The following is an 11,783-nucleotide window of genomic DNA, read 5'->3' on the forward strand; positions in this document are numbered from 1 at the left end:
TTCAGTCAAAGGGCCACACTGGAGGACCTAGAGGGCCACATGTGGCCTTGAGGCTGCAGGTTCCCCATCCCTGGCCCAGAGTGTCTCTGCATTCACATCCCTCAGGGTAGGGTTTAGTATGCAATAACTACCATCCTATATAATTCTTTCAATTGAAATTTAAAAAAGAATATAGAAAGACAAAGCTGTGATTTAGTCATATATGACCCTTTGTGACCCTTTTTGGAGTTTTCTTGGCAAAGATACTAGAGTGGCTTGCTATTGCCTTCTCCAGCTCATTTTACAGATGACGAAATTGAGGCAAATAGGTTTCACTTTCCCAGGGTCAAACAACTAATCAGTATGTGAGGCTAGATTTGAATTTAAGAAGATGACTCTAGCCTGGCACTCTATCCACTATGCCCCTTAGCTGCCCTAGCATTTGAATGATAAATCATTATAGAAGATTTTCCATATTATAATGCAAGCCCAGCTTTTCTTCCTTCCCCCATCCCCCAGCTTCTGCAAGATCTTTAGACTTTCCAGCTTGGAATAAAGAATCAGACATTCCTCTCCAACTGATAAACCTTCAACAAGAATGAACCTCTCAGACATTCCTCTCTGGCTGATAGGCCCAAACAAAGAGTTGAATACACTTCCACTAGGAGACAAATGGGTCTTGAACAGAGGACAGGAAATTCTGAAAATGCTTCTTGAGGACCTAGCCAGTTCTCAAAAACAAAATGATTGACAAGATCATCCCCTCCCTAGGGGAGTGGCTACCCTCCCTGCTTGGGAACATCCGGGACAGTTAGCAGTAAGCCTTCCTTGTTTAGGATGCTATAAAAGTCCTCGAGTGGAACAAGTCAGTGGGATCTCACCCATGGGGATCAGGTTCCCTCTCGGGCCTTGATCGAGCTGGGCTATGTAAACCGGGATGCCCCCCAGCTTTGAGAGGATCAAATGCTGGAGTTCCCCTGAGAGGTGATGTATCTATGTTGTTTGGGTCTTTGTCTTTGTTGTGTTAACTGTGTTTGTTAGAGTATTTCTCCTGTCTTTCAATAAAAACCATGTTCTGTTGGGAGTGTGCTTTATTGCCAGCGCAAATCCAAATCTGAACCTAACTTAGCTTAACTGAACAGCATTTCATCATGTTTCACTACTAATTCTCAGTGCAGATTATGATAATAAAAATAATTGGATCCTGTATTTAGTAGTTAAATCAAATCTTTTTTGTTAGTTCCTTCACAGAGTAAAGAAATTTTATCAATCCACTAAGCTCCAATTAGAAAACTCGTGGAATCATTCACAAAATCACAGTTTCCCATGGATTGGAACTGATGGCATCATTTTATGGAAGACCTTTGTTTCTCAAAACTATAAATTTGAATCTATCAGCTAAAAAACTAACTCTCTATGGACAGAGTTATTAATTACCCAAAGACAACGTGGTCATAGACTTAAACTTCTTGGGTGGGAGTTTATGATGACAACCCAATTGGATTACTTGTCATACCTGCACATAATTAGTCCTAGAGGTAGAAAGAAAATTGAAGTTTATTGCTATAGAAAGCACAGGCACATGTCAGTTACCACCACCACCACCACCATCACCACCATGCACTTCTGGTGGTTAAAACTGTTGTCTCTCCTTCGATGACTTTATTATTCACTTGGTGTGAGTTACAAATTCTATTAAATGCAATGAATTAAATTCATGAATAGCAAGAAGAGTGACAAAATAGAAACCATATTGGATTTGGAGTCAGAAGTCCTGAGTTAAAATGTTACCTCAAAGTATTTGGTGAAATACTTGTGAGATACTATTTTTACTAGGATAAATTTAAATAGGACTTTATATTTTTTAAATAAAAGAAATAAGGGGTGCTGTTGTAGAATAAAGAGAGTACCTCCAAATCTTTCCAAAGAAAGTTTGTGATATTTCTTATATGAGAGTCAGATGAGTCTGACAATGCTAAAGACTAAGGGAACACTATTAATATCATTTAGAAGTGAAAATGTATATAAGTCCAATATATAATCAGGAAATAATGAAGAACAAGACTAAAAGATGCCATAGGGGATTGTATGATAAGAAGTGATGAGGGTGAGGGATGACAGGTGGAGAACTATAGTCCTCTACCACTAAATTGATAGGTCAGGAGAAGTCAGGGAAGTCCTCTGGCCTGTTGAGTAGTCTTCTTATGTGACAATCAGACAGGATTGGCAGGTATAAATGGATTAAGAGCTGCTTCTTTGAAAGGAACTTTATAATTAATACTGCCACAGATTAGTTTGAGAAGTGAAATAATAGAAATGTGAGTCATACCGGCATATTGGATAGAGGGAAGGTGAGAGAGTCAGGATGACCTGGGTTCAAAGGTTATAACTGTTCCATACTACTTTGTCACTTGGAGCAAGTCATTTAATCTCTCCTTGTCTCAGGAAACTGTTTAAGATTACAAGTTACAGACTAACAAGTTGTAACAGTAAAGAGACTTGCCATGCTTTGGGAGTTCCCCACACCAACATAGGTCTGGACTACACACACACACACACACACACACCACAGACCCCAAAAATTTCATTACAATTTTCCATTGTATAACTATGCGAAACACATTTTCCTTTTACAATAAAAAAGATCAAAGAATTCTGGTTGGTATCTGGCCTTGCTCTCTATCTAGAAGTTGCATCTTTAACTCTTGTAGACAGAAAAATGAGAGTAAGAAAGAATAAAGACATTCTCAGTGATTGTCTTTCTATGATGGTTATTATTAAGAGGCATATTTTGCTTAACATTGATGTATGCTTTCTAAAATATTTCAAATACACAAAAGTATCTTTGATTTCATCCTGGGGAGGGAACTACCTCTGCTGAAATGTACCTAGACCCTTCTGTAACTTACTAGGTAAGTCCTAGGGAGTAAAATGAGGTACATGACATGTTGGCCAAAGTCACAGCTAGTGAGTATCAGGCAAGAGTTGAATCTTGGTCTTCTTGAGCCCAAGCCCAGCACTCTATCCACCCAGCCTCACTACCTCATCCTTAAATATGATTTCTTAATATGGATTTGTGTTTTATTTCAGTTATGAAATATATAAAAAGATTTTAATTACATATGGGTATTCTATGCAAGAATATAACATATTATTTATTATATACCTATGTAATTTTAGGATGCCCTAGGATATAATTTAGATACCTCACCAACCTGCGCTATAGTTTGGGTTAGAAAGTGATCCAGTAAACGATGCCCTTGGGGGAATGAGTGAGCTATCTAAGTGTTTAACTTACTATGCGTAGGGAGAAATTGGTCACTCAGGAGAACAAAGAGTGTATTATTTGAAAAAGTACGTTATTCGGAGCATATGACAAGACAACAATTTGTTCTCACTTATGTTAATATTGATCTTCTTCCATAAATCCTATGTAATTTTATATCCAATTTATTAGCATTTACAGTAAGTAGTGTAATAATGTCAATAAGCAAGTGGCATAATTATAGCAAAACAGAAAGTAAGGATCAACAAAGTTGACTCTGCAGAGATAGGACCTGGTTTTGAATCCTTCCTCTGAACATTTATAATCTATGTGACTTTGGGCAATTTACTCAGCCTCCCTGGGTTTCAATTTTTTTTAATCTGAAAACTAAAAGGATTGGACTAGATACCCCTGAGATTCCTTCCAGTTCTAGACCTATGATCCAATACATTTCCAAATACATCAGTCCATTTACCTTACCAATTAAGCCACTTTCTCTAACAAGGATTAAAAAAAAATAAAAGGGAAAAAAGTAATTCAACAAAACTTAGAAAAATATAAAGGAAATCTATTTATTCAAGATTCCATCTTCCGGGTCAGTCTCATATCTTCAAAGAGAAAGGGAGTATTTTTTTCTTTTTTTCTTCAGGCACATTAATGGTCATTATAATTACATAATATTCTATATAATGTTCTTCTTTCCATATACATTGTGATAGTCATTATCTATATTGTTTTCTTGGTTCTGGTTGTATCACTTAACATCCTATCACCTTTTCCTTCTCATAAATATCTTCTTGTCTTGTCAGAGCTGCCTTTATTTCGTTCATGAATAAGTTTTTTTAAAAAGTTTGCTTCAAAATTATTTAATTTTAACCTATTTGGTTAAGAACTCTTTCCTAAGCCAGTGTTATAAAAGGCATTTAATTTGATTTTCTTCTAAATATATACATCCTACCACCATTTTGATATTATTATCATATATGGCATAGGCTGATGGTCTATACCTAATTTCTATCAAACTTCCTTCAAGTATACATAGAAGTTCTCATCCAATGCAGAATTCTACTATGACCATCATTCCACTATTCTTCTCCTTTGAAGTTCAGGCCATCTGAATAGAGCATCCTTTTTTTGATTCTTGTCACGAACATCGACTAACTTCCAAATAATTTTATTATCCTCTTCAATGACTTCTGAAACTGCTTACAGACTTCCTCTCCACTATAATTCTTGGTGACTTTAATAGCCACATGAAGGACCCTTCCAACATCCTGATCTCTTAGTTTAACTTTCTAAACTTCTATGACCAACATCTTCCATCAACTCCAGGGGTGGTCACATTTAGTCTTCACATTCCTCAAATGATTTTAACTCCAAGATAATGAACTCTGAAATTCCATTCTCTAATAAACATCTCATGTACTTTTTCCTATTCTGCTATGTCCTTTATTTCTTCTGAACCTACCCCTTATCATTATAGTTAAATGGTTCTTCAATCACACCATGTTCTCTTAATCCCAATCATCCTTGTTCTGACTTTAATTTTCCCTCTTCAGTCTTCACCCTACATTCAGCCATTTCTCCCTTAAATATAGTGCCCCATCCACCTTTCCTTTCTGTTCTTCCTATGCTACTATTTTCAAACCCTACATCATTCCTGCCATCTGTCTTCTCCACTCCTACTTCCAAACTTGTTGTTAGAGGAAGTCACACAATTCTCCCCACTAGATTCACTACAGATTATTATTATCAAAGCTCAACTAAGCTTCTAGTGCTGCATATTAATTATTTTATTCGTCTTTGATTCCTTTTTATACTCCCTACACCAGCTATTCTTAACCTTCACTCCCATCCAACCCCCAACTCCACCTCCTACCTTCCACTCATTCTCCACAGATGACTTAATATCTTATTTTACCATGTAGATTGAGACCATCTGTTATGGCAGCACTCAAATTCCCCAATTTGTGCCTTTAACCTTATACTCCTGCATCTCCTCCAGAATATTATGTCTCACATTTTGAGGTTACTCTCCACAATTCACAAACATACTTGGTTATGTCCTAACTTAGAAGACTTTTCTCACCTTGCTATCCCTCAAAATATTGTTATATAGTTTGTCCCACATTTTGCTTCAAAATTTCCAGAAAGAATAGTCTAAGATTTTTCTATTCCTTTACAGCCACTCACATTTGATCCCTTGTAGTCTGGCTTCTGTTACTGCCAGTACACCAAAATCTGTCTCTCTCTAAGATCACTCACTGATAACCTATACATTTCTAAATCTAGCAGTCTTACTCAGTACAGTACAAAGAGTGATGGATTTGGGGTCAGAGGACTGAGGTTAAAAGCGCAAACCTGCTATTTTATATCTATGTGAACAATAACAAGTAAATCTACCTCTTTGGCTCTTAGTATCCTCATTGATTTTTTAAAAATCACTTTTCGGGTACTCTTCTTCCTTAATTTCCATAACACTCTACTCTTCTGGTTTTCCTGCCTGACCATTCCTTTTCACACTCTTATTTAGCTTTTTAAAATTTTATCCTTTAAGTTTCCTTATTCCCCAAGGTGGTAGGCATTCTCCTCTTTGTATCCTTGGTTCTCAATGCAATGCCAGTGTCTTGCATTTATTGGATATTTCATAAATGGTTATTAAATTGAATTAAATGCTTTTAGCAAATGAATCAGAGTAAACAAATGAGCTATATATAGGTTTATCCTGGAGCCAACTCATACCAGCTTCAGAGACTATTGCTAAATTTTCAGTGTGAGCATTTATACTTGGAAAAAGTCATAAATACTACAAATCAGTATTTGATTTATTCTTTCTTTGGTTTCTAGTCTTAAGAAAATTATATTAATGAAGATTAAACTTAAAAGTGTGCCATATGTGAGTGTATGTATGTATGTATATACACACATACACACGTGTATATTTTTCCAGAGATCTGTAATCTGGTTGTTATAATACCTGCCAGCACACCACTGCCTACACTGCTTAGCTTTGTGCCAAAATTTGTGGAGGGAAAATCTTTTTCAAGGTTGCACTGGATAGCCTTTTGAAATCCCTTCTTAATTCTGAGATTTTGTAATTCTAAGATAAGCATGCCTTCTGTCTTTTCATCTAAGTTATTAATACGAACACCAGCAAAGCTCTGTGTCACACCCCTAAAGACTTCATACCAGAAAGATAGAAGTTCACTTTTAAGGGAACTTGGCTATATTTTGTATCCAGGTTCAAATCTATCTACTTTTATATAGTCTAGAATTCTCCATCTTGTCCATGAGAATACCATGAATAATTTCTGTCAGGCAACTTGCTCAAATTTAGACTTACATTGCCTTTTAACTGCAAGTCTGGAAAATTTATCAGAAAAGGAAATGAAATTAGTGTAATATGAATTTTTCCTCCTGAACTCATCTTGCCTCCTAGTTACCAATATAGTTGTGTCTATGTGATCATAAACCATAATTTTAATTAGGCATTCTACTACTTTATTGAGAGTTAGTGCCAAACTTATTGGTCAATAATTTCTGGAGTCCGTGATTTCTCCTTATTTCAAACATGGTACAAGAATCATCTGTCTCAATTTGTCTGATGTTTCTCTAGTTCTCCATGGTTTCTCAAATATTGCCAACAGTGTTTCTATAATCATTTGTACAAGTTATTTTTAAAATCTTTCATCTAATTCATCTGGACCTGGAGACCTGATTCCATTAAAATGGTGCAGTGGTTTCTTACTACCTTCTCCTTCATCTTGGGGTTTATAACTCTCTTAACATGAGAGCATTTTTTTATTTCAAGATGTTTCTTATCAGCGAATAAGAACGAAATAAAATATTTGATTTTTTTTCTTTCTTCCTTCCTCTTTTCTCTTAAGATTATGTCTTCTTTCCCCAGCTGTTGTCTTAGCCCTTTCTTGACTCTCTTCTCTAATTAATTTATGAGGTGATCTTTCATATTAGCTAACTTTGGTTTTGCTAATTATCTTGATGTAAGGTGTGAGGTATTGATCTAAGTATAATTTCTTCCTTACTCCTGTTTGATATCCTGAACAGTTTTATCAAATAAAGCAGCCATCACCCAGGGAAGCAATTCCTATGTAGAAGAGTCCAGCCTTCCTCACTATATGTCAAACCCCTGCCACTCATGGAATAGGAAAATCAGTCTAGATGAAACAACCAGACACCCTGAGGTAAAGGCAAGAGGCAGTATATGTCAGGCAAATCAAACCACTACCACCACTACCTTGCCTACATCTCCCCTCAGACTCTTACGGAGACTACCCAAGACACCTGAGTCAAAGAGCCTTGGAAACATCAATGCTTCTAGCCCATAGTCTGTAGCCATCATTCTGGGAAGCAAGTCCTGTGGAAGATGCAGCCTGGCAACTACTACTACAGGTGCTACAATTACAGCTTCAGAAGACCCAGAGAAGGACGTTTTTGCCAGGGAAGTTCTTCAACACGTCAAATGGCTCAACATTAGAAAATGACATAATTTATTAGTGAAAATGACGTTAACAGAGGGGCATTACTGATATATCCCAAGGACCCTGGGAGCCATCCATCTGACTTGTAGCTGATACCTTCCATTTCTGTTTTTTCTCCCTTTAGAATGCAAACTCCACAAGGGCAGGAACTGTTTTATTTTCCTATTTGTATCCTCAGGGAAGTACAAGACTTTACACATAGTAAGCACATAAAAAATACTTTTTCAGTGTCCCTATCCCAACAGCTAGGTTCTGAGTATTTAGCAATAGACTACTAGGTTCATTTAATTTTGCATTTTGTGTACTTAATTGGCTATTTCTATATATTTTTTTTTAACAATACCAAATTGCTTTTGAGAATTGCTGCTTTCTACTATAGTTTGAGATCTGGTACTGCTAGGTTCCTTTCTTTGCCACTTTTTTCATTTATTTTTCTATTTTGTATACATTTGAATTTTATTATTTTTTCTCATTTTATAAAGTAAGACTTTGGTAATTTGACTGGGATAATGTTGAAGTAGTATTGTCATTTTATGATCTTAACTGATTCTATTCCTGAGCAATTAATATTTCTCCAATTATTTAGATCCACTTTTTTGTTACTGTAAGTATTAGTTTGCACTTATATTTACATAGTTCTTATGTGTATCTTAAAAAGTAGATTCCCAAGGACTGTACACATTCTTTATGTACTATTTTAAGTGGAATTTCTCTTTTTATATTTTACTGCTGAGCTTTATTGGTATTATATGGGGATATTAATGATTTGTGTGGATTTATTTTGCATCTTGCAATTTTACCTAGTGCTGCCACTGAGTCTATGCATAGAAAAAATAAAATGTTTTTATTTCTCTCCAATGCCCTTTATTTGCCTATTTGGACCTTAGCTTTTTATGGTATTTAATTTTTTTCTAATTTAATGTCAAAACAATTTTTAGCATTCATTTTACAAGATTTCAAGTTCCCATTTTTCTCCCTCCCTCACTGCCCACCCCTTCTTTCTTCCTAAAATGGTAGGCAATTTGATATTGGTTATACATGGCCTATCATGTAAAACATATTTCCATGTCAGTCACAGTTGTGAAAGAAAAAAAACAGATCAAAAGGAAAGAAGCCACAAAAAATAATAAAGTAAGTGAAAAGATATGCTTCGATCTGCATTGAGTCCATCAGTTCTTTATTTGGACGTGGATAGCATTTTCCTTTTTGAGTCCTTTATATTTGTCTTGAATCATTGCATTGCTGGGGAGAGCTGAGTCATTCATAGTTGATCATCACACAATGTTACTGTTACCATGTCCAATGTTTTCCTGATTCTGCTGATTTCACTTTGCATCAGTTCATATAAGTCTTTCCAGGCTTTTCTGAAATCTGCCTGTTCATCATTTCTCACTGAACAGTAGTATTCCATTACATTCATACACCACAACTTGTTCAGCAATTCCCCAGCTGATTGCTCTACCCTTAGTTTCTTGCAATCATGAAAAGGGTTGCTATAAATATTTCTGCACATAGAAATCCTTTTCCTTTTTTTTAATATAATCTGTTTGGTAGGCAGAACTAGTAGTGGTGTTGCTGTATCAACAGGTATGCACAATTTGCTTACCCTATGGGCACAGTTGCAAATTAATCTCCAGAATGGCTAGATCAGCTTACAACTCCACCAACAGTGCTTTAGTTTTCCCACATCACCTCCAACATTTATAATTTTCTTTTTTTTGTCATATTAGCCAATCTAATAGGTGTGAGATGGAGCTTCAGAGTTGTTTTTGATTTGCATTTGTCTAATCAAAAGCAATTTAGAACATTTTTTATATGCCTATAGTTTTGATTTCTTCATCTGAAAACTTCCTGTTCATATTCTTTGACCATTTATCAATTGGTGAATGGCTTGTATGCCAAAATATTTGAGTTCTCTATATATTTGAGAAATAAGGGCTTTATCAGAGACACTTTCTGGAAAGATTGTTTCACAGCTTTCTGCTTTCCTTATAATCTTAGTTGCATTGGTTTTGTTTGTGTAAAAGCTTTTTAATTTAATATATATCTAATAAAATCAAAATTATCTATTTGTATTTCATAATGCTTTCTATCTCTTGTTTTGTCATGAGTTCTTCCACTCCCCATAGATCTGACAGGCACACTATTCCTTGCTCTTCTAATTTGCTTATGGTGTCGCCCTTTATTTTCTAATATTCTATTCACCTCCTTAGTTCTTTCTTGTTTATTATTTATTTAGATATATCAAGTTCTGAGAGGGGACAGTTGAAGTTTCCCCACTTGTATAGTTTTGCTATTTCTTCTTGTAACTCACTTAGTTTCTCCTTTAAGAATCTGGATGCTATAACACTTGGTGTATACATGTTTAATATTGATTTTGCTTCATTGTCTATGGTACCTTTTAGCAAGATGTAGTTTCCTTCTGTATCTCTTCTAATTAGCTCTATTTTTGCTTTTTATTGGTCTGAGATCAGGTTTGCTATCCCTGATTTTTTTCTTTTTGCTTTTGTTTTGTTTTTTTACTTCAACTGAAGAATAACAGATTCTGCTCCAGCATCTTACCTTACCCATCTGTGTGTCTGTTTCAAGTGTGTTTTTTGTAAACAATATATTTCAGAATTCTAGTTTTTGATTCACTCTGCTAGCTACTTCTGTTTTATGGGAGAGTTCATCCATTCACATTTACAGTTATGATTACTAACTGTGTGTTTCCTTGGATCCTATTTTTCCTCCTGTTTATTGTCTCTCTCCTTTCACCCTTTCCCTCCTTCACAGTATTTTGCTTCTGTCTAGTGCCTTCCCTATTTTTCCCTCTCTTCTGTATGCTCCCCTTATACTTAATCTCCCCTTCTACTTCCCAATCAGGTAAGATAGATTTCTATACTCAACTGTGTGTATTATTTACTCTTTAAGCCAATATTGACAAGAGTAAGCTTTGAGCCATGCCCATTGACTGTCCTCTCATCTTTCCCTCCACTGTAATATGTCTTTTGTACCTCTTTATGTGAAATAATTTACCCTATTCTACCTCTCCTTTTCTTCTGCCCCCAGTATATTCCTCTTTCTCATGCCTTAATTATTTTTTCTACCTTTCCCTCCAATTCATCTTATACCTGCACCCTCTGTTTAAGAATATTCCTTTTAGCTGTACTATCAGTGATACAAATTTGAAGAATTATAAGTATTACCTTCCCATGTAAACAGTCCAGCAATATTGAATCTCATGCTATCTTTTCCCTTTTTACTTTTTAAGGCTTCTCTTGGGTCTTGATATTAGAGTTCATTTTTTTTTTTCAGTTCTGGTCTTCTCCTTGTGAAAGCTTGAAAACTTCTACTTAATTGAATAGCCACTTTTTCCCTTAATGTATTATGTTTAATTTCACTGGGTAGGTGATTCTTGGTTGTAGTCTTCACTCCTTCTCCTTCCCGAATATCATGCTCAATGACCTAAAATCCTTTAAATGTTGCAACTTCTAAGTTCTATGTAATTCTTTAGACTGTGGCTTCCCAGTATTTGAATTATTTCTTTCTGGCCATTTGCAGTATTTTTTCCTTAATCTGATAGTTTTGAAATTTGGCTATAATGTTCCTTGGAGTTTTTATTTTGAGATGTCTTTCCTGAAGTGATCAATGGATTCTTTTGCCCTGGCTCCAGGATATTGGGGCAGTTTTCATTGATAATTTATTGAAAAATGCTCTTCAGGTCCTCCTTTTGATTATGGCTTTCAGGTTGTCCACTGATTCTGACATTGTCTCTCCTAGATTTGTTTTCCAGGTCAGTTCTTTTTCCCATGAAGTATTTTACATTTTCTTCCATTTTTTCATTCTTTCAAATTTTTTGATGGATTGCTGATCTCTCAGTCATTAGTTTCCACTTGCCCAATTCTAACTTTTAATTCTAACTTGTTTTCCTCAGTTAGCTTTTGTACTTCATTTTCCATTTGGGCAATTGTACATTTTAAGAAGTTGTTTTCTTCAGTGGATTTTTGTATCTCATTTACCATTTGGTCAATTCTACTTCTTAAGCAGAGGTTTTCTTT

This window comes from Trichosurus vulpecula, chromosome 6 (genome assembly GCF_011100635.1).
Source record: "Trichosurus vulpecula isolate mTriVul1 chromosome 6, mTriVul1.pri, whole genome shotgun sequence".
Lineage (NCBI taxonomy): Eukaryota > Metazoa > Chordata > Mammalia > Diprotodontia > Phalangeridae > Trichosurus > Trichosurus vulpecula.